This window comes from Acomys minous (assembly GCF_964271855.1).
Source record: "Acomys minous genome assembly, chromosome: 16".
Lineage (NCBI taxonomy): Eukaryota > Metazoa > Chordata > Mammalia > Rodentia > Muridae > Acomys > Acomys minous.
Genome location: NC_140498.1, coordinates 76,541,134 through 76,563,104, shown reverse-complemented (window position 1 = coordinate 76,563,104; position 21,971 = coordinate 76,541,134). Strand labels below are relative to the sequence as shown.

Genomic DNA, 21,971 nt, shown 5'->3' with positions numbered 1-21,971 from the left:
ATTACGGATTGTTGAGCTGCCTAAGGTGGGTGCTGGGAACCACACTTGGGTCTTTTGGAAAAACAATCTGTGTTTTTAACAAGTGCTCCATCTCTTCAGCATCTCAAGATTCTTTTTAAAATGATTTATTCGTGTGTGTGTGTGTGTGTGTGTGTGTGTGTGTGTGTGTGCGCGCGCGCGCGCGCGTGCGTGCACATGCTTGTTGTTACAAGAATGAAATTTCACAGAAGCGGAATGGGAACATCAGATATGCTGGAGCTGGAGGTACAGTCATCTGTGAGCAATAAAAATGTTATGAAGGAAAGATTTGAGATATATCTCAATGATAGACTACCTACCTAAAATCCTGCCACAAAGGGTTGGGAGCATGGCTCAGTGTTTGAACCTCTGACTAGAATTCTCCAGTGAGCAGCTGGAGTGTGGCTCAGTGGTAGAGCACCTGCCTAGAATCCCCTAGTGAGGGGCTGGGAGCATGGTTCAGTGGTTGAACCTCTGACTAGAATCCCCCAGCGAGGGGCTGGGGTGTGCCTCAGCAATAGAGCAGTTGCCTGGGACAAAAATGACTTTGCTGTTACTTTTATTATCCCGTCCTTATCTCTCCACTGCCCCAGACATGCTCTTTCGGGATATGTTGTGAAGAGATAATAAAATAATCAGAAGGGCAGGTGGAGAGATTAATTAGCTTAATTCAAACTCTTCAGGATCTAAGGGGCTGTAAGAAGCAAGTTACAATCACAGAGGCAAGAGAACACATGGGCACTTGTTTTGGCATGGTCCCTCCTGGCTCACCCTGCAGCGCCCAGTGTCAGAAGGCCCTCTACCTTGCCTCTTTTGTAGGGCATAGTGAGGGAAGGAAATGGAAATCAAGACGAAGCTTCTTGTTTCCTTCAGTCCCTCATTTTCACTGAGTGTGAAGCATTTCTTTGTTGGGCTTTAAACTGGTGCTTTTGTGAAGTCTGAAACCACCCACCCATCTCGCCGACCCCTGCAGGACAGGAAGAAACACAGGGATCCTGGTAAAGTTAGATGTGTGGGATCCTCCCTCCCAGAATGGTGTGACTGAAAGATTGGGTGACTGGTAATTAACCAGCTGCCCTTGCTTCTGCTGAGTGATGAGAGAGGCTGCTCAGGGCTGTGTGCACCCAGCCTTGTGTAACTCTGACAGAAGAGCAAGGGGCAGGGGACACAGTGGAAGGTTCTCTGCTCAGATTCCTGCCTAGGTATCTTCCTTTTCTGTGACAACACACAAAAAAAATGCTATTTAATTTCCATTTCAAATTGATTCTCTCTCTCTCTCTCTCCTCTCTCTCTCTCTCTCTCTCTCTCTCTCTCTCTCTCTCTCTCTGTATTTTACTTGCTTATTTGTTTGTTTTGTGTCTGTCTGTGCACTGTGTGTGTGCACCAAGAGTGTATATGAAGGGAGGAAGGCAACTCGCTTAGAGTTGGGTCTGTCCTTCCATCACGTGGGCCATGGGGATGGAATGTGGGTTGTCAGACTTAGCAGCAAGCTCCTTTACCTGCTGAGCCCTCTCACCACCCTCAGCCCAGGAGACTTTTGAAGCATGCTTCTGAGTCTGTCTGTGAGGACATCTCAGCAGATAGTCAGATCATGACTCCTGTCAGTCAGTACTCAAATCTGTTAGTACATTCAACGCTGGGATGAACTATTGGCGAGTGGTAGAGCTGGTAGACTGCTGGAAGGAATAGCTGGAGGGCCTTTGCCTTTGAAGGGTATGGGAGTCAGTGTTCTATTGCTGTGAGGAGACACCATGATCAAGGAAACTCTTACATAAAGCAAAGTATTTAATTGAGGGCTTGCTTATCAATATGACTGCACACAGGCAGAGCTGAGAGCCATATCCTGATCATCTGACACACACACACACACACACACACACACACACACAGAGAGAGAGAGAGAGAGAGAGAGAGAGACAGACAGACAGACAGACAGACAGACAGACAGACAGACAGACAGACTCTGGACTTGGCATGGGCTTTTGAAACTTCAAAGCCCACCCCCAGTGACACACTTCCTCCAGCAAGGCCATTATGTCCTAATCTTTTCAAATAGTGTCGCTCCCTAGTGAGCAAGCACTCAAATCCATAAGCTTATGGGGGCCATTATAATCCCATCCGCCATGAAGGGTATCTTGTCTCTAGCCCTCTCTAGCTTCTTCCTGGCCACCATCAGGTAAGCATCTCTGTTCCACAACACCCTTCTACCATGATGTTTATCCTCACCGCCATCCCAGAAACAAGTGAAGATGGACAAACATAGGTGGTAATCCCTGACACCATGACCTGAAACAAAACCATTCTTCCTTTGAAACGGATTCTCTCAGCTATCACAGCGTGTAAAACTGACTTGACAGAATGATGCAAGTGACACTGTTCTAGTTTCTGTTGCTGCGATAAAATATCCTGACCAAAAGCAACATAGAGGAGAGAGGGTTGACTTTAGATCACAATTCCACGTTGCAATCTATTGTACCTGGGAAGCCAAGGAGGCAGGAACTTAAAATAGCCAGTCACATCCCATGCACAGTCAAGAGTAGAGAGAAAAGAATGCATGCTTGCTCAGTTGCTTGCTTGCTTATGCTCAGCTTGACTTAGCAACTCATATGGTTCAGGAATTTCTACTTAGGGAATGGTGTTGCCCACAGTGGGCTGGTCTTCCCACATCAGTTAACTTAAGACAATCCCCCAAAGACATGCACAGAGTCCCATTCAGTGTAGACAATCCTTCACTAAGATTCTCTTCCTAGGTGATTTTAGGTTGTGCCAACTTTACAATTAAAGTGAGCTACCACAGAAGCCACCTCACTTACTCTTGTACCAGCCAAATTCTTACACGAATATTGTTTCATGAATGGATTGGATTGTGTTTAGCCAGAGATTGGCACCTTTTTGTGTGAAGACAAGATAGTAAATATTTCAGGCTTTGCACAAATGACTTAAGGTATTTGTTACAAATATTCATGTCCACCAAAGGCAGCCAGAGACCATGTATAAATGAATGAGTATTGTTGGGTGCTCCTAACATTTCATTCACACGAAGAGTTGGGAGGCCAGATCTGTCCATAGACCATAATTTTCTAGCCACTGTGTTAAGCCACCGAGTCCTGGGGTAGCCTCGATGACCCAATAGATAACGGAGACAGCCTACTCATATGCTCCAGGCACTGTGGCCAGTGTTGAGCTATAATTGTCAAAATGACACATTCGTTGCTGCCTTCAGGGAGCTTGCAGCTGGTCCTAACTTTATGGAAAAAGAAATGAGATCCAATAACTCCTATCCAAATAACCCCAAGGCTCCAATACAACTGGTGAGAATTCAGAGAAATGGATCGACCTTGAAGGAATGAGCTATAGCTGGGCTGACAGGTCTATGTATCTGTCCTGGTTACCATGGCTGTGTAATGGACCACTCCAAAACTTAGCGTCGGAAGCCAACATTTTACTAGTCTCATGAATTCTATGGGTCAGGAATTGGATAGAGGGAGCTTGTCTTTGACCTATATGGTCTGGGCCTCAGCTGAAGAGTCGCTAACTGGGGAATCATTTGTCATCTGGAGACTAATGTCACCATAGTGGTACTAAGTGGACAAAGCTAATTACAAAAGTCCGCATAAAGTATGATCCTGTTCATATGGAGCTTCCATAGCTGGGGAATCTGTTGAGGGAGTGAAGCATATTGGGGAATAGGACTGTGTAGAAATGGGAATAGAGAGTTAGAAATAAAGGGTACAGGGCTTCTTTGTACTCTTTCTTTCTTTCTTTCTTTCACAGCATTTCATGTATGCCAGGCCAGGGAGCCTCAAGTTCTGGGCTTCCTGCCTGCATCTCCTGAGAGCTGGGATGACAGGTGGATGGACACCACCATTTGTGGTTTATCCTGGGAACCAAAGCCAGAGTCTCCTGCATGCTAGGACGGCACTCTGCCAACTGAGCAATAATCACCCCAACTTCCAGATACAAAAGTGTGATAATGATGGCACACATGTGGGAATATACTAAAAACTATGGCCTATGTCATTTGAATGGGCAAATTGCATGATACATGAAGTCTATCTATTATGGATCTATCATCTATCTATCTCTCTACTCTCTTTATCTGTCATCTATCTATCTATCTATCTATATATCAATCATGTATCATCACCATCTATCATCATCATCATCATCATCATCATCATCATCATCATCTCTACCTACTTACTATCTATCTACCTATCCATCAATCTATCCATGACTGTCCATTAAAGAATAATTCTTCCCAAGTCAAAAAATCACCTAAGCTAGTTACACAGTCAAGGCTGAGAAAAATCCATTTTAGTTCTTACTCTAAAGAATAAAGTAGAAGGAATGTGTTCCTCATAGGGCAAGCCAATTGTGTGTGTACTGTGCCACCATGATGTTTCAACTCTGTCAGGGCCACTTAAGAAGTAGGCAGAATACCAGGCTAAAACTAAGTCAAGCTCAGCTAAGCTAGTCACCAGTGACCTCAGATGGTCCATTTATTGTCCCACTTGCTGTCCATCTGGAGAGTGTAGGTCAGCCGAGGTGCATTGCTTCAGGCATAGCGCATTCAGAAATGAGAGTCTCAGGGGCTGGGGAGGACAACTCTGTTGGTAAATTACTTGCCTTGTAAACACAAACATCTGATTTCTGTTCCCAGAACCCACATAAAAAGTAGCCAAGCATGGTACTGCACTGGGAAGGCAGAGACAGGCAGATTCCCTATTGCTCTCTGGCTAGCTAGTCTAAGCTAATAGGTAAGGTTCAGGCTAGTGAGAGATTCTGTCGTATAAAAAGTTGAAGGGCTGTCTCCTGACCTCACATGCATACATATACATGTGCACCTGCATGCATGTGCAACACACACACACACACACACACACACACACACACAGAGAGAGAGAGAGAGAGAGAGAGAGAGAGACAGAGAGAGAGAGAGACAGAGACAGAGACAGAGACAGAGACAGAGACAGAGACACAGAGAGACAGAGAGAGAGAGAGAGATTTTCTTTGGTCAGCTCCAGCTCGGCTTCTGGGCTTTTGGAAGCTGTAGTTTCTAGAAGGATATTGAATGATGTGCCATTCAAGTTTCTCACATCAAGAGAATCAGAGCCATCTGTTTCTCTTGTCTTGTTGTTGTTCCTAGGGCAGATAATGAGGAAGGGTCTATGTCCTTCCTTCTTCTTTCATGTGCCTGGGCTTTGCTCTTTGTGTATACAAAAGTCCCATAGATGACCTTACTCTCTGCAGGTCTATGGGTCTTACAGTGAGTAGGAATTTCACACACACACACACACACACACACACACACACACACACACACACACATACAGATGACACCATAGACATTTTAGAGGAGAACATGAAGGAGAGATATTAGAGTTTATGCCTGATGCTTTCTCCTTCCCCTTACTAATATCAACAGCAATCTACCAATGTATTCTATAATTTGGAGGCCATGCTGCTTATTAATTTTATTTATCTGGACAGAGCTTAGAGAACAATTTTGCATAACATGCCATACACTTGCGCTCTTTAAAATTGGGGTTTCAAATTATCAGAATCCAATTCGATATTAGTAGCCTGCAACAGCATCCAAATGAGTGATGTCAGTGGAAAGAATGTTTGGTCCAGAGCCAAGTGTCTTGGGTGCTGGTCCTGGATTTCTCTCAGCTACAGGTGAAAATCTAAGAATATTGATGGTTTCAGCCCCATTATCACTTTTCCAGTTTCTAAAATAGATGGATGGGCATTACCTCTGTAATAAAATATAGGAAATACTATTTTAAAGTATTGTAAAAATAAAAAACAAAATAGCACAGGGACTTTTTTTTTTTTTTTTTTTTTGCTATGGTGGTGAACATCTTTTTTTTTTCAATTTATTTATTCAGATTACATCTCAATTGTTATACCCTCACTTTTATCTTCCCGTTCCTCCTTCCCTCCCTCCCACTTTTATCCTATTCCCCTCCCCTAGGTCTGTGACAGAAGGGGACCTCCTCCCCCCTGAATATGGTCACAGCTTATCAAGTCTCATCTTCGTAGCCTGCTTATCCTTTCTCTGAGTGCCACCAGGCCTCCCCACCAAGGGGAAGTGGTCAAATATGGGGTACCAGAGTTCATGTCAAAGTCAGTCCCCACTCTTCACACAACTGTGGAGAATGTCCTGCCCATTGGCTAGATCAGAGCAGGGGTTCAATGTTTATTGCATGTATTGTCATTGGTTGGTGCAGTAGTTTGAGCAGAGCTTCCCCTGGGTCCAGATCTGCCCATCATGATGTTCTTCTTGTAGGTTTCTAGGACCCTCTTGATCATTCTGTTTCCCCATTCTCCCATACTTCTCTCACCTAGAGTAACAATAGGAAGTCCTTGTATCCATCCCAATCTCCTGGTAAGTGAAGAGTTTCATGGGACATTGGACTAGTGTCTAATTATAAATGAGTATATACCATGTGAGTCTTTCTGCATCTAGGTTAACTCACCCAGTATGATCATTTCTAGCTCAATCCATTTGTCCACAACTGTTGGGATTTCCTTGTTTTTAATAGCTGAGTAGTATTCCATAGTGTAAATGTACCACAGTTTCTTTATCCATTCTTCGACTGAAGGATATTTAGGTTGTTCCAGGTTCTGGCTATTACAAATAAGGCTGCTATCAACATGATTGAGCATATATCCTTGTTGTGTGGTGGAGTATCTTCTGGGTATATTCCAAGGAGTGGAATAGCTAGGTCTTGAGGTAGTCCTATTTCCAGTTTTCTGAGAAAGTGCCAGATTAATTTTCAAAGTGGTTTTACAAGTTTGCATTCCCACCAGAAATGAAGGAGTGTTCTCCTTTCTCCACATCCTCGCCAGCATATGCTGTCACTTGAGATTTTGATCTTAGCCATTCTGATAGGTGTAAGATGAAATCTCAGAGTCATTTTGATTTTCATTTCTCTGATAACTAAAGATGTTGAGTATTTCTTTAAGTGTTTCTCAGCCATTCGATATTCCTCTGTTAAGAATTCTTTGTTTACTTCTGAGCCCCATTTCTTAATTGGGTTATTTGGTTTGGTGGTGTTTAACTTCTTGAGCTCTTTATATATTTTGGATATTAGACCTTTGTCAGATGTAAGGTTGGTGAAGATCTTTTCCCAGTCTGTACACTGTCGCTTTGTTCTGTTGACTGTGTCTTCTGCCTTACAGAAGCTTCTCAGCCTCACGAGGCCCCATTTATTAATTGTTGACCTTAAGGCCTGGGCTCTTGGAGTTCTGTTCAGGAAGTTGTCTCTTGTGCCAATGTGTTCCAGGCTCTTCTCCACTTTCTTGTGTAAAAGATTTAGTGTCTCTAGTTTTATGTTGAGGTCTTTAATCCACTTGGACTTGAGTTTTGTGCATGGTGACAAATAGGGGTCTAATTGCATTTTTCTACATGGAGACATGCAGTTAGAGCAGCACCATTTGTTGAAGATGCTATCCTTTTTCCATTGAATAGTTTTGGCTTCTTTGTAAAAAATCAAGTGACCATATGTGTGTGGATTCCTTTCTGGGTCTTTGATTTGATTCCATTGATCAACCAGCCTATTGCTATGCCAGTACCATGCTGTTTTAATTACTGTTGCTCTATAGTATAGCTTGAGATTAGGTATGGAGATTCCTTCTGAGGATCTTTTATCGTACATGATTGTTTCAGCTATTCAGGGTTTTTTGTTTTTCCATATGAAGTTAAGAATTGATTTTTCAATATCTTTAAAAAATTGTGTAGGTATTTTGATAAGGATTGCACCGAATCTTTAAATTGCTTTTGGTAAGATGGCATTTTTACTATGTTAATTCTCCCAATCCATGAACAAGGGAAATCTCTCCATCTTCTGATTCATCTTCAATCTCCTTCTTCAGAGATCTAAAGTTCTTTTCAAACAAGTTCTTCACTTGCTTGGTTAGAATTACTAGATATTTTATACTGCTTGTGGCTATCGTGAAGGGTGTAGCTTCCCTAATTTCTTCCTCTTCACCAATGTCATTTGTATATAGGAAGGCTACTGACTTTTTTGAGTTAATTTTGTATCCAGTCATTTTCCTGAGGGTGTTTATCAGCTGTAGGAGTCCTCTGGTGGAATTTTGGGGGTCACTTATGTACACTACCATATCATCTGCAAATAGGGATACTTTGACTTCTTCCTTTACCATTTGGATCCGCTTGGTCTCCTTTTGTTGTCTTATTGTTCTGGCTAGAACTTCAAGAACTATATTGAAGAGATATGGAGAAAGTTGGCAGCCTTGCCTGGTCCCTGATTTTAGAGGAATTTCCTTGAGTATCTCTCCATTTAATTTGATGTTGGCTATTGGCTTGCTGTATATAGCCTTTATTATGTTTAGGTATGCAGCAAGGGGCTTTTAATAGTCCAAATGGATAATGGATAACAAATTTCAATATATTAGTAATAATTTATGGGGCAGAAATGTAAGATTCAATATTAATAAATCTATGTATTTAGGAGTTAATATATCATTTTCCTTTAAAAGAGGAAAATTTGTTTATCTTTAATATTAACAATATTTAAGAGAAAAAAATCCACTCTTCTGTTCATATGGCTATTCATGATTCTCTCTGTGTATATGTGTGCATGTGTGTGTAATAAGTGCATGTGTATGAATGACCAGTTGTGAGTGTCTGTGAACTATGCACACTTTATCCCTTTGAGACAGTGTTTTCTTGAACCTGAAACTCACCCCTCTTTTAGCTAGAATGAACCAACAAGCCCCCAATAGTCTCTCTTCACCCCACAATGCTGGAGTGACAAGTGCACATGTGACTATGCCCAGACTGATAGTCACATGTCAGGGATCTGAACTCAGGTCCTCATGATTGTTTAACAAATCAATGATCCATCTCCCCAGCCCTTGTTCATGACTCTGACATCATTAGGTGAAATGAAAATGACATCATTGATGTAGTGGGCATTATTTTGTTCCCACATGCAGCCTTCCCTGAAATGGATTGGATGGCTGGTTTGCTTCTGTCTTAGTGAGGCTAATTCTAGAAGGGAAAAAAAAAAACCCTAGAACTATCTTCCCAAGTCTGTCATTTGTCACAGTTTCTCTCTTCACAGGAGAAGAATGGAAGGATGTTACAAAAAAAGGAAGCCATGGCTTGTTGAGAAAGATGAATCATCGTTGATGCATCAAACCCGGGCCACTGATGGCACCCTACATCATAGGAGCAGCCTGTCGGGGATACCCTATAGGAGATTACAGGCTTGGCACCACCCATCCATCTCGCCCAGGGTCCACTGCGGGGCTCGTGTGACAAGTGATATTTTGGGGGTAAGAAACCCTGGGGTTCTTATCAAAAGCTTCTCAGATGAATTAGTGAGGAGCCTAGCAACCCTCGGGAGTTTCCTGGAGCTGAGTGACACTTGAGATGTGCTAGAAAATGATGTCTCCATTCAGCTCATTGCAATTTCATCCCAGCTGTTTAGAATAAGCAACTAGGGTGGGAAAGATGACACAGTGGTTAGGGGCCTCTGCTGCTCTTCTGGAGGATCAGAATTCAGTTTCAAGGACTCACAAGAGGCGGCTCACAGCCACTTGTAACTCTAGCTCCAGGTGATCTGATGCCCTTCTCTGTCACTACACCCTCATGTGTATATACCTAACATTCCCCACCCCATATTTAACTAAAACATGAAATCAATTTTTTAAAATGGGATGCCATTCTACATGAAAGAGAGGACTACTATGGTGCTTAGTAAGACCCGCCCCCCGCCCCCAGCTTGCCAAATATTTTCCCCAAGATGACAAGTTGGGTAATTTATTTCTCATTTCTGCTTCACAGCCTTAGTGCTGTGTGTCAGTCCCTAGGAAATTCTATACCCCCTTGTAAGGTTTTACAGTGGAATTTTCCAGAATTGCCTGGCTTTCCCTTTGCTGGCCTCACTAAATTCAGTGATTGTTTTAAATTGGAGTCCACTGTCATCCGGCATCCTTTGTCCGATCACCTCCTAAGTGCCGGTCTCTCGGTTAACTCCTTTCCTCAGCCGATTTCCCAGGCCCAGTTTAAACATGCAGTTGTCATTCATTGCATGCAGACATCTGAAGATAGCACACAGCAAATTGGTTGGAAAAAAAAAGTGATGATGCTAGGCAGAGAATGGGCTATTTTCAAAACAAACCCACTGAATTCAGTCAGTCAGTCAGTCAAGCAAGCAAGCAAGCAGTTACTAACTGGTTGGTTGTGATCCAACCGTTGGAAGAGTGGATGCCGTTCAAAGCCATCTGTGTATATAGACACAGCGTTAGTGTCTATAAACCTACATTCTTAGGATTACTCCTCCGTATCAGCACATTAATACTTTCCTCTGTTAGTTTTTTTTTCCCCTCATGCTTGATAGCATCTTTCATTAGGGAATTAATTTATCCTAATTCATTTTAAAGCACAGTGCTCCTTTGTTAAATTTGATTTCACTTACAAAAGCAATATATGTTAGGCCTCGGGAATGGCTTAGCTGGTAAAACACTCGATGCATAGGCATGAGGACTTGAGTTCAGAACCAACGTAAAAAAGCTGAATGTGAGTGGCAGGCAGCCTCCCTGCAGCCCAAGAGCTTTGGAGGCAGAGATGGGGTCCTTGGAGCAAGCTGGACAGCTGGACAGCTACAGACGCAGAAATGCAGAGCTCTGGGGTCAGCAAGAGACACTGTCTCATTATATAAGATGGAAAGTGATAGAAGAAGACGCCTGAGGTCAACCTCAGGACTCAACATGCATGTGCACACATGTGCACATACCCCCATACATGCCCATAAACATATATACACAAAACGAACCAATATGCTCTTCTAGTATGATGGAACTACACTATAATTTCAGGGTGTGTGTGTGTGTGTGTGTGTGTGTGTGTGTGTGTGTGTGTGTGACTGTTACAGTGCATGTGTGTGAATATGTCCATGTATGTGCACGTGTGTACATTTATATGTGGAGACCAGAAGTTGATGTCAGATGTCTTCCTTAATTACTCTCCATCTTTTTTTGAGACAGGGTCTCTCACTCAATCTTGAGTCCACTGACTAAGCTTTACTGGCTAGTCAGTGAGCTCAGACAACCAATCCAACCATCCTGCCATCCAGAGCTGGGACTACCAGACGCACATGGACATGCCTGGCTTTAGATGTGGGTGATAAGGGTCCACACTCAGGCCCTCATCCTTTGGGAAGCAGAAATAGGATTTGTAGCGAACATTTGTTTTTCCTGCTACTCCATGTTTTTTTTTCCTCCTCCCCCCTCGGCTTTGTTCTCCCTTGCACAGTCCTAGAAGATCCTCACCATCTAACACTGGGCGTGGGGATTCCAGAAGCTAAACACTGCAAGGGATGGAGACAGCACAAATCGCTTCCTGATCACTTGATCACAAACATATGTATCTCAGCCATGGGAAAATATACTGGGTGAAGAAAGGAAATACTACAGCAAGGCAATAAAGAGAGAAAGAAAAAAACATTGGCCACATTTCCAGCCAGCCTTTACGAGGCATTCTTGGGCCAAGCTAACAACCTAACACAATGTCTGATTGCATGAGCTCACATCCCTGAGGTTATTTTGAGGCTCTGTGGCAGTTTGAATAAGACTGGTTCCCATAGGCTCGTGTATTCCAATGTTTGGTCCCCGTTGGTAGAATTGTTTGGGAAGGATTAGGGAGCGTGGCTTCATTGGAGGAGATGTGTCACTGTGGGTGGGCTTTGAAATTTTAAAAGTCCGGGCCATTTCCTCCTCTTCTTCTTCTTCCTTCTTCTTCTTCTTCTTCTTCTTCTTCTTCTTCTTCTTCTTCTTCTTCTTCTTCTTCTTCTTCTTCTTCTTCTTCTTCTTCTTTTCTTCTTCTTCTTCTTCTTCTTCTTCTTCTTCTTCTTCTTCTTCTTCTTCTTCTTCTTCTCTCTCTCTCTCTCTCTCTCTCTCTGACTCATCTCTGTCTCTCTCTCTATGTGTGTGTCTCTCTCTCTCTCTCTGTGTCTCTCTGTCTCTCTCTCCATCTCTCTCTCTGTCTCTCTCTGTCTCTCTCTCTGTGTCTGTCTGTCTGTCTGTCTGTCTGTCTGTCTCTTTCTCTGTCTCTCTTTCTTCTCAGCTGTTGCTCCAGGACCATGCCTGCCTGATGTCATGGTCTCTACCATGGCCCTAGCCCTCTAGAACTGTAAGTTCTAACAAAATTTTCTTAAAAAATAAGTTACTTTGGTCATGGTGTCTCTAGATATTTCCATTCTCTACTTGCCTTATAAATTTGAAAAAGACTCAGGACGGATAAAGAAAAGTGCTTAGAGAGGACAAACAAAACAAAACTATTTCTGACTTGTTATTCTGGATATTTTTGCAGTTCGTAGAAATGTTTTGATTTGACTAATCCATTTCAGGGCTTTCATTATCGGGCTGAGATATGGGGGGGGGCATGTGCTAATTCAATTTGCCACTAAGACTTGCCACGATGGCATCGGTAGTCTTTTTCTTTGAATGTGGGTGTGATGTGCATGCATTTGTGTAAGTGTGTTCACATATGTGTGGGTGCATCAAAGTCGACATTATGTGTCTTCCTCTGATTCTCCCTGTATTTACTGAGGTAGGGTATTTCACTCAACACTGAGTACTGTATAGAGTTTAGCTAGTCTAGCTAGCCAGGTTACCCCAGGGACCATTTTGTCTACCTCCTGCATGCTGGGGTAACAAACAGCCACCATGCCTACTCTGCTTTTATATGAGTTTTGGAGGTCAGAACTGGTCTTCACATTAGCATAGCAAACACTTTCGCCATCTCGCCATCCCACCATCTCCTCAGCCTCAACTTTTCTTCATAAGACAGGGTCTTGGTGTGCAACTTAGGCTGGCCTAGAACTCATCACTTCCCTTCGCAGCCTCTTGCGTGCATGGGTCACATTATAAGCCGCCATGCCTGGCTCTGGACATACTATTCTTGTCTCCATTTTTCAGCTTAGTCTACTCTGAAGCCTTGTGAAGTACACTCCAGGTGCTTCAATAACTATTGTTCCTCCTCCTAGACCACAGTCTGCTAGAGAGACAGTAACACCTCTAGTTTCATCCACACAGTGTTGGATCCTAAACCTGCTAAATTTCCTTCTCATCTCGTTATTCTCCAGTGGGTGTGAGCATAGACTCTTATTAATAACTATTGAGATTTGGATATATATAGTGGGGTGGCTAGAAAGTCAGGGTGCATAGACCACGGCTCAAGTGTAGAGGTCAGAGGACAACTTGTGTGACAGTCAATTCTCTTCTTCTGCCATGCGAGTTCTAGGGCTTTCATTCAGGTTGTCAGCCTCAGCATCAAGCACCTTTACCCCTTGAAGCATCTCAGCTGCCCTCTGTTGACATTTCTTAAGGTGTCCAGAGCAATAGTCATGGCTATTGCCCTTGATCTCATCATTTTCTCTGTGGGTGCTTAGGCTGCTTTGTTGATAGTGACTGCAATCACTGGGTGTTGCTCTATTAGAGCCTTTTGTTTGTTGCTGTGACAAAATGCTTGATAAAAGCAACATAGGAGAGGAAAAGGGAATGGCTCATTGTCCAAAGCCCAGTTTATTGTGATGAGGAAAGAGCGACAGCAGGGGCATGAGGCAGCTGGTCATACGGCATCTGTAGTCAAGAAGCAGAGAGAGGGGGGAGGGGCTAGAAAGGCAGAGGGACAGAGACAGAGAGACAGAGAGACAGAGAGTGAGAAACACAGAGAGATACATAGAGACAAACAGAAAGGGACTTGACAGACAGAGAGATACAGAGACACACACAGAGTGAGGCGAAGACAGAAATGCTTGTACTCAGCTTGCCTTCCACTTTTTATTCAGTCCAGGTCCCCAGCAGAGGGGTTCGCCCTTCCTCAGCCAGGGTGCATCTTCCTCTCTTATTTAAGCTTTCCTCTCCAGCCCCTTAGACACACTCAGAATTACCTCTTGGGGGACTCTAAAGATCACAAGATGAGCCATCACAGATTTACATGCTAGATGAGTCACCAGTGGGCCGTACTGGGAAGGTGATGAAACCCTTAAGGATGACAGTCTAGTAGGTGATGGTGAGATTATTGGGCACATCATACCCAGAAGGATGTATATGATGGTGAGATTATTGGGCACATCATACCCAGAAAGGATGAATCATGGTCTAATGGCATAGGTGGGTTCTTGCTCGAATGGGTTGTTGGGAAGTAAGCTCACCCTACACACTTGGTTTCTCCCCCCCTCTGCTAACATCTCCTCCCCCCTTTTCTCTGCCATGCTGTCACTTAACCAGAGGGCTATTACCAGAGGCCAGAAATATGGGGACCATCTGATCTTAGGCTTCCAGTCACTCAACCTATGAGCTGTACGAGACCTTCTTGTTTTCTTTATAAACTTCCCAGCCTTTGGTGCGGTTGTTATAGCCGCTGAAAATGGACTAATACGGTAGCCGTTAGCCCTTTTGCTATTTTATATCTCTACTCTCATAGGACAAATCGACTGGGCTCCTTAGGAGGAAGAGGTTGTAGGACACCCTGTTGCTTGCTATCAGAGCTCCAGATCTTTCTGAGATCCCTCAAAATAAGGCAGACATGGGACTGGAGAGATGGCTAAGTGGTTAAGAGCATTTGCTGCTTTTGCAAAGCCAACTTTGGTCCCCAGCACCCATACTGTGTGGCTCACAACTACTTGTAACTTCAACAGCAGGGGATCTAACACTCTCTTCTGGCCTCCAGAGGAAACTGCACTCACACGAATGCATATTCCACCCCCCACCATTGCATATAATTAAAAACAAAAAGCAATAAAGCAATAAATAAAAAATTTCTGAGACTACATTTCTAGTTAGAGAATAGCATCTATTTAGAGCAATGCAGGATAATGTGCGTTCCTGCATGCACACACACACACTACACACACACACACACACACACACACACACACACACACACACACGGAAACAGGGCACCAGGCAACCCAAGAGAGCCGTTGCTTAGGGCTGGTTTTGATGAGTAAGCAGCTTTCTGTGACTTTACTGTGTTATTCGCCTGGATCTGAGAAGCCCTCCTCTCCAGAGGCCAATGATGGGGCTCCCAGGGCAATGTTTTTACATTCCTGCACAACATCTGTTTTACATCCCTACCCTCTGTAAATGCACGTTGTTGGCTACTTGCCTGAGCTCACTTCCCCCTCCTCCCTTCACACACTCCTCTCTTTGGAAGAATGGGGACCACTTCTCATCTGAATAGGTCTTCTCATTGACAGAAAATTCCAAACACCGCATGTGGCCTTTGGTTTATGGGTATTCCATGGCCACACCCAAGGAAACTCGGCTGAGAAGCGCTGTGGAGTCTCTTGACGTGCTGTAGACTTAGCTCCGAGCTCCTGACTTCCTGGCAAGGCTTTTGACTGTGGTCAGAATTCTACACGTTCCCCTCACCAAGCTCTGTGTGTAACTCTCAGAGGACTGAGTTCCAGATCCTTCGTTCTTTCCCTCTTCACAGCCTCCCCAGGTGCCCTCTCGCCTTCCCTGCTAGTTGGAAAAATGGGGCATTGAAATGTAGTGAAAGCAAAGTTCCTAGAATAGGTCAGGCTACCGCACAGGTTCCAAAATAAACGCCACCAATGCCAAGTCCCTGAGCTATACAGCCCACACTGACAGTACCTCACTTGCCTGCTGCTTACATCTTGAGAATTTTAAAGAGACAGTGAACGTTGGGGGAAAAAGAGGGGGAGGCAATTATGGGTGTTATAACAACTGAAAATGTACTTATACAGTGACTTTGGTATTTTTTCTGTCTTAGATTGCCACTCTTATAGACCAAATTCTACTGGGGAGAATATTTGATATAAAAAAAAATAAAGAAAACTCATACTATCAGAATTAAGTGTCAACCAGCATTTGGCCTCTGTAATTATTCATGTTTCTGCTTTTGGTTATCCCTGTGATGTTTAGAGGTAACTTGCCCAGAAGAGTGTATTGGTTGCTTGTCTCTTTACTTTTACTGTGCCAAAACACCTGGCAGAAAGGATTTATTTCCCTCAGTTTTAGTATGTTGTCTTTACTATAGTTAGCTTTAACTGTCAACTTGACATGGTATGGAATCACCTGGCCAAGGAGTCTCAGTTGAGGACTTCCCAGATCAGATCTGACCTTGGGCATGAGTGTATGTGGCATTGTCTTGATTGTTGATTGATTTAGAAGGGCCTAGTCCACTGTGGGTGACACCATTCCCTGGTCAGATTGTCCTGGGCTATACAAGAAAGCTAGCTAAGCATGAATTGTGGAACAAAACAGCAAGAAGCCTTCCTTCATAATTTCTGCTTGAGTTCCTACCCTGGCTTCCTATTGTATATAATTTTCCTGCAGGGGAGAAAACAACTCAAAAGTTCCAGGAAGTCCCTGAAACTGACCAGATTCATTAGGCTTCTTATTCTCCAAGTGTATATAAACAATAAAGATTATTGAGAGATACTCTCAGACAAGCCACTGTCAAGAAGAAGCTCAGAGCAGCCAGGCAGCCTGAAAAAAGATCCTACCACATAAGATGGTTGAAAGCTCACCCTACACACTTGGTTTCTTCTGCCCTCTGCCAATACGCCCCCCACCCCCTCCTTTTGTCTGCTATTCTGTGACTGACTTAGCCAGAGGGCTATAACTAGAGGGGGACCATCTCATCTTCAACTTTCAACCTGTTGAGCTGCCTGCAGGCTGTGTGGTGAGCTCCAGGCTTCCATGTTTTGTGAGCTGTCCCCCCTGTTGGGATACATGTTGGTGCTACAACTGTCTTTGAGCCCTTTATGCTTCTGTCACTTACCCCTCACCCATATTTCTGTGAGTAACCTCAATACACTCATTGGCTCAACCGATATGGGGTTTATTGGTATGGTTACTTAGGTCTGTCGTTGGTTCACTAGCTGGGATGAGGAGGTGCTTTTCATGTTTTTCCAGAAAATATGTCACACAAGACTTTTGTCGGCGATGGGCTCTAAGTTATAAGGTGAACTAAGCCATTTCCTTCGTGTCTTAGTTTGCTTTCTGTTGCTGTGATAAAATACTATATGGAAAAGCAACTTGGTAAAGATAGACTTTTTTTTTTAACTTAAAAATCCTGATCAAAGTTCACCACTGAAGGAAGTCAAGGCAGGGACCTGGAGGCAGGAGAGGAAGCGGAGGCCGTGGAAGAACCCTGCTCGCTGGCTTGCTCTCCATGGCTCTCTCAGCTTACTGTTTTATGTAACTCAGAACTATCTAATGAGGGATGGCATCACGTATGGTGTCCTGGGCCCTGACACATCATTCATTAGACAAGAAAATGTCCCACAGGATTGTCTACAGGCCACTCCTCTGGAGGCATTTTCTCAGTATAATCTTCCTCTCCCCAAGTGACCATAGATTGTGTCAAATTGACTATAAAACTCTCCTAAGTTATTTTTTTTTTTTTGGTCAAAGTGTTCTGTCACAGCCATGGGAAAGACACTAGAAAAATTGTGGTGGAAAGGCGTGGTGACTGGAGTGGCTTTGGCCTTGGCAGCAGGACTTTGCAGCATGGCTTGCTCACGTCTTGGTGGCTCAGGAAGTTGAATGTGAAACTGGGACGTCCTTCGAGGTGTCCTTCAAGTGGGTCCTCTAGTGACCTACTTCCTTTGGGGGGGACCCCGCCTCCTAAAGGGTCTACAGATTCCTACAAGAGGGCCCTCAGCTGGGGAATGAGTTCAGACACTGTCGGGGACACTTCACATCCAAGCCATTAGCTGTGAGGAATGAATCCGTTTTTGCCCCAGCGCAGGTTTGAACTTTATGAGGCTGGAACCGTGAGCGCACAAACATAGGGTTTTATGCACTGGCACAACTTTGTATTAAATTGTTCTCAGTGGGTACCTAGTAGGGGAATGTGACTATGAATGGCCTGTGTTCTGGAGTTTGAATCCCAATTACTGAGATGTTATAGGAAGCCTGCTCTTAACACTGCCCAGTAAAACAATGTTTCTCTACTTATGTATGGCACCTACGGTCCATTTAGTTTCATATACACAAAGTAATCTCTTCGGTAGTCAGACTCCCATGAGCCACTCAGAAAGTGGAGAAGAAAGAACTCTGTTGCCTAGCAACCAATGGAACATTACAACACTGGATAAATCGAATCAATATTGCTCTAAATATTGAACCCTCCGTTGATGGAACAAGAAAAAAAAAACTCTGAAACTAAGTCCATAACTCCCCAGCTCTTTCCTTGTTAGACCTAAGCAGCCAATTAAGACCAGCTGGTGTTTGGACAATTTGCAAAAGACCTACAGTAAGCGAGAGGGTAGCCTGCTGAATCCCACAGGGGAACCCATCAGGCATCCTTCCAGGAAGGATGCTCCTGGAGTTGGAGTCCCTACGATTCCAAATTGTCCTGTCTAGCTTGTCAGCTCTGTCTGGAGCTCATAATCTGATGGCATACAAAGAAATTGTTAAAGTTAAGGAGAGCAAAGTCTCTCTGCCAGTGTGTGTGTGTGTGTGTGTATGTGTGTGTGTGCGTGCATGCATACTTATAATGCATGCACATGTGCATGTAAGATCGAGAGTGAAGTGCTCTACCCATAAGCTATCTCCCCAAATTTCTTTTGTTTCTTGAGACAGGGTCGTGCCATGTAGTCCAGGCTAGCCTCGAACTCGTGACCCTCTTGATTCTATTCTGTGGTTATAGGTTTGTACCAGCAAGCCCTGTGCGTTAATGTTTTTTTTTAAAAAAACCACTAAAAAAAAAAAAGAATAAAAGAAAAAACAACATATGAAGTTAGTACATGTGCCTCCTCACATCAAGCATGTGAAGACTTCTCCCTGGGGTCCACCTGTCTCCTATTCTCTTTGTAACTTTGCCCCAGGGATGGACTATACTCTTTCTGCCTCTTCACAGCCATCAGATTTTTTTTTCTGAGGGGACTTCATTTCCATTAAAAACCCTTTAAGTCTATTATAGTCCACTGCCTGCACCGTGTAGCAATGAATCTAGTTTAGGGGGACTCTGAACAATATTAATTGCGCTGGCTCAGGAACTAGTCACGTTGTCTTCTTCGTGATGCGGCTGCTTGTTCCTAGGAACTGGCTCCTGGCTGAGCATCCTTGACGAAGAGGCCTGATGTATGTCGTCCTGCACAGCTTCCTGTGTGGTCCTCATCTTCAGACTCCTGATGAAGTGTTGACGGGGGCAAGGGCAAAGTTTGAGGATTGATATTCATAAGATCTGCTAAAATGTATGTGGCATGCAAAAGCTGATGTTGACAGTCTTGGCCAAGGACAGGTCCAAAACTGGAGCTGTAAGGCATGGCTGCACAGCTTTGTGAGTTCAGCACTTGGGAATCAGAGGCAGGAGGATGTTAGAGTTCAAGGCCAGCTTGAGCCATCTAGCTAGTTCCTTTTACAAACCAGCCAACCAAGAAGACCCAAACAACCAAATACACACACACATACATGCATTTGCACGCACATGTATTGGATGTGAATGCACGCACAAGTAAGCATACACCAAAACTAATAAAACAAAATCGAGATGCCCCATAGGGCCTATGACAATCTTAAGAAGTGTCAGCTGCAATCCCATCACCTGGGTGGGAGGATTTACTTTAACAAAGCTGCCTGCCTTAAGTAGTAATGATAACTTAATAGACAGTAACCTGACGTTTATGTCTGACTTTTGTGTAGCCATTGAGAAACAGAAGGCTAAGCCAGGCTGAAAGACCAAGCTCTTTATTTCCAATCAACCACTTCAGCCTAATTCTAAAAGAGGGTGTTATGTACCAGGTCTTCTGACTTGAAACATGTCTCCCTAAAGGGAAGCCACTGGAAATAAGTGAAACTTACAAGTCTCAGGGAGCTCCTGAAATGTACAAAACTCACAGGGCTATATAAGCAGAAGAGTTATGGAGGAGGGGACAGGGGGAGGGAGGGCAGGGAACTCTCAGCAGCTCAGCTGCTCTAGGATACTCATTAACCTATCCAGCTCCTTAGTGAAGTCCTTGGCATTTACCAGACTGACAAGGTCCCTCTTCAAAGCAGGCAGAAAAAACACTTTGATGGCTCTAACTGCAGATCTTCAGGGAGTCCCAGGGTTCCAGCTTTTAGTAGTTTTTATTTATGTGAGAGTGGGCTTTTGACTGATGCAGCTGCCTTTGAGTCGCCATGTTTTTGTAGCTCCTAACTCATACACCTGTACTTAACCACCATAAACTCACAAGTTCACTAAACAGATTTTAAACCAGACTTCCATGGAATCTGTCTCTGTCTCTGTCTCTGTCTCTGTGTCTCTGTGTCTCTGTGTCTCTCTGTCTCTGTCTCTGTCTCTCTCTGTCTCTCTCTGTCTCTCTCTCTCTCTCTCTCTCTCTCTCTCTCTCTCTCTCTCTCTCTCTCTCTGTATCTCTCTGTGTGTGTGTATACATCACTTAGTCACATCTTCTCTGAAAAAGTCTCATGAGAGAAAGAATGAAGGACAAAATAACTCATGGCCTGGATGACATCTTACATCAATGATGTCCTCTGCTATTTTAGAGCATCTCAATCTACAGGACAAGAGGACAGGAAAACATTTTAATGCTGTCTTTAACTTAAGTGCTTCTGGAGCTAATTAATATTTACCTTTAGAAGGTGCATGCTTGTCTACTTCTGCTTTTACCTCCAGGACAGTTTAGTCTCGCCTCAAATTTTTCATGTGTTATGAATGCCTTTTCCTCATCACTTTATCTCAAAGTTGAGTTAGGATGTCTTAACAGATCTGGGAGGAAGTCGTAGAATTTACAACACTGAAGAAACAAAGTGAAACTGTCTAGTATGGTACATCCGCAAAAAAAAAAAGAGCTCTCCCAGGAAGACAGATCCTCCATAGGAGGTGAGATTTTGGGACACAGTGTTGGGCTGGCTATTGGCCTCCGACTTTGGGTCCCTGTCCTTCAAGCACCTCATTGCCTCGGCTTCACAGGTGCCTCTATTTACCTGTTGGGAAATGCAATTCATCATCCTCAGGGAAATCTCTGCCTTCAAAGATTTATGACTACGCTAGCCTGCCCCAACCCAATAGTGCATTTATTTAAGTCTAATTCATTAAAGCAGTGGGTAAACTCTGCTAAGAAATGCAGCAGCAAAGTTTTTTCCCCCTTAGCACAAAATAAGGGGCTTCCCAATATGGCCACGGTGATCTCGGTGATCCCCTTTCTCAGGACCTTACGATGAGGTAAAGGCACTCATTGTCAAAGCCTGAAGACCTGAGTTTCTTTTTTTTTCTTTATTCTTTTTCTCTTTCTTTCTTTATTATAATTTATTCCTATTACATCCCGATTGTTAACCTCTTGATTGCATCTTCTTGCATCTTCCCGTTCCCTCCCTCTTCCGCCTGATTCCTCCCCTCTAGACCTCTGGTGGGGGGGTGCCTCCTCCCCCACCCATCTGACCACAGCTTATCAGGTCTTATCTGGATAGCCTGCTTTCCCTTCCTGTCTATGCCCACGAGGCCTCCCTCCTGGCCAAGGGGAAGTGATGAAGTCCCGGGCACCAGAGTTCATGTCAAAGGCAGTCCCGTCTCTCCCCACAACCCTGGAGAATGAGCTGTCCATTGGCTAGATCTGAACAGGGAGTCTAGGTTTTCTGCATGCTTTGCCCATGGTTGGTGCATCAGTTTGTACAGACCCCGCCTTGGTCCAGATCCATGGCTTTGATGGTCTCTCTGTGGAGCTCCTGATTACTCAGAGTCCTTCCACACCCCCCACGCCCCCTAACTCCCACCCCGACCCCCAACTCCCGCTCTTCCATACCACTTTGAGAGCTCGGCCCAGTGTCCAGCTGTGAGTCCCAGCATCTGTTCCGATCCCCCGCTGGGTGTAGTTTCTCAGAGGATATCTATGTTGGGCTAATATCCACTTACAAATGAGTATATACTGTGCGTATCTTTCTGGGTCTGGGTTTCATCCCCAGTGGAAGCAGAGAATTAACTACTGAAAGCT

The 21,971-nt window shown here is 44.0% G+C and overlaps 1 long non-coding RNA gene across 1 annotated transcript in view; it reads left to right on the top strand.

The window, feature by feature from the left end:
- LOC311586513 overlaps positions 1–21,971 on the top strand; it is a 140,044-nt gene that overhangs the window by 47,120 nt on the left and 70,953 nt on the right. The gene's annotated exons all lie outside the window — the stretch shown is intronic.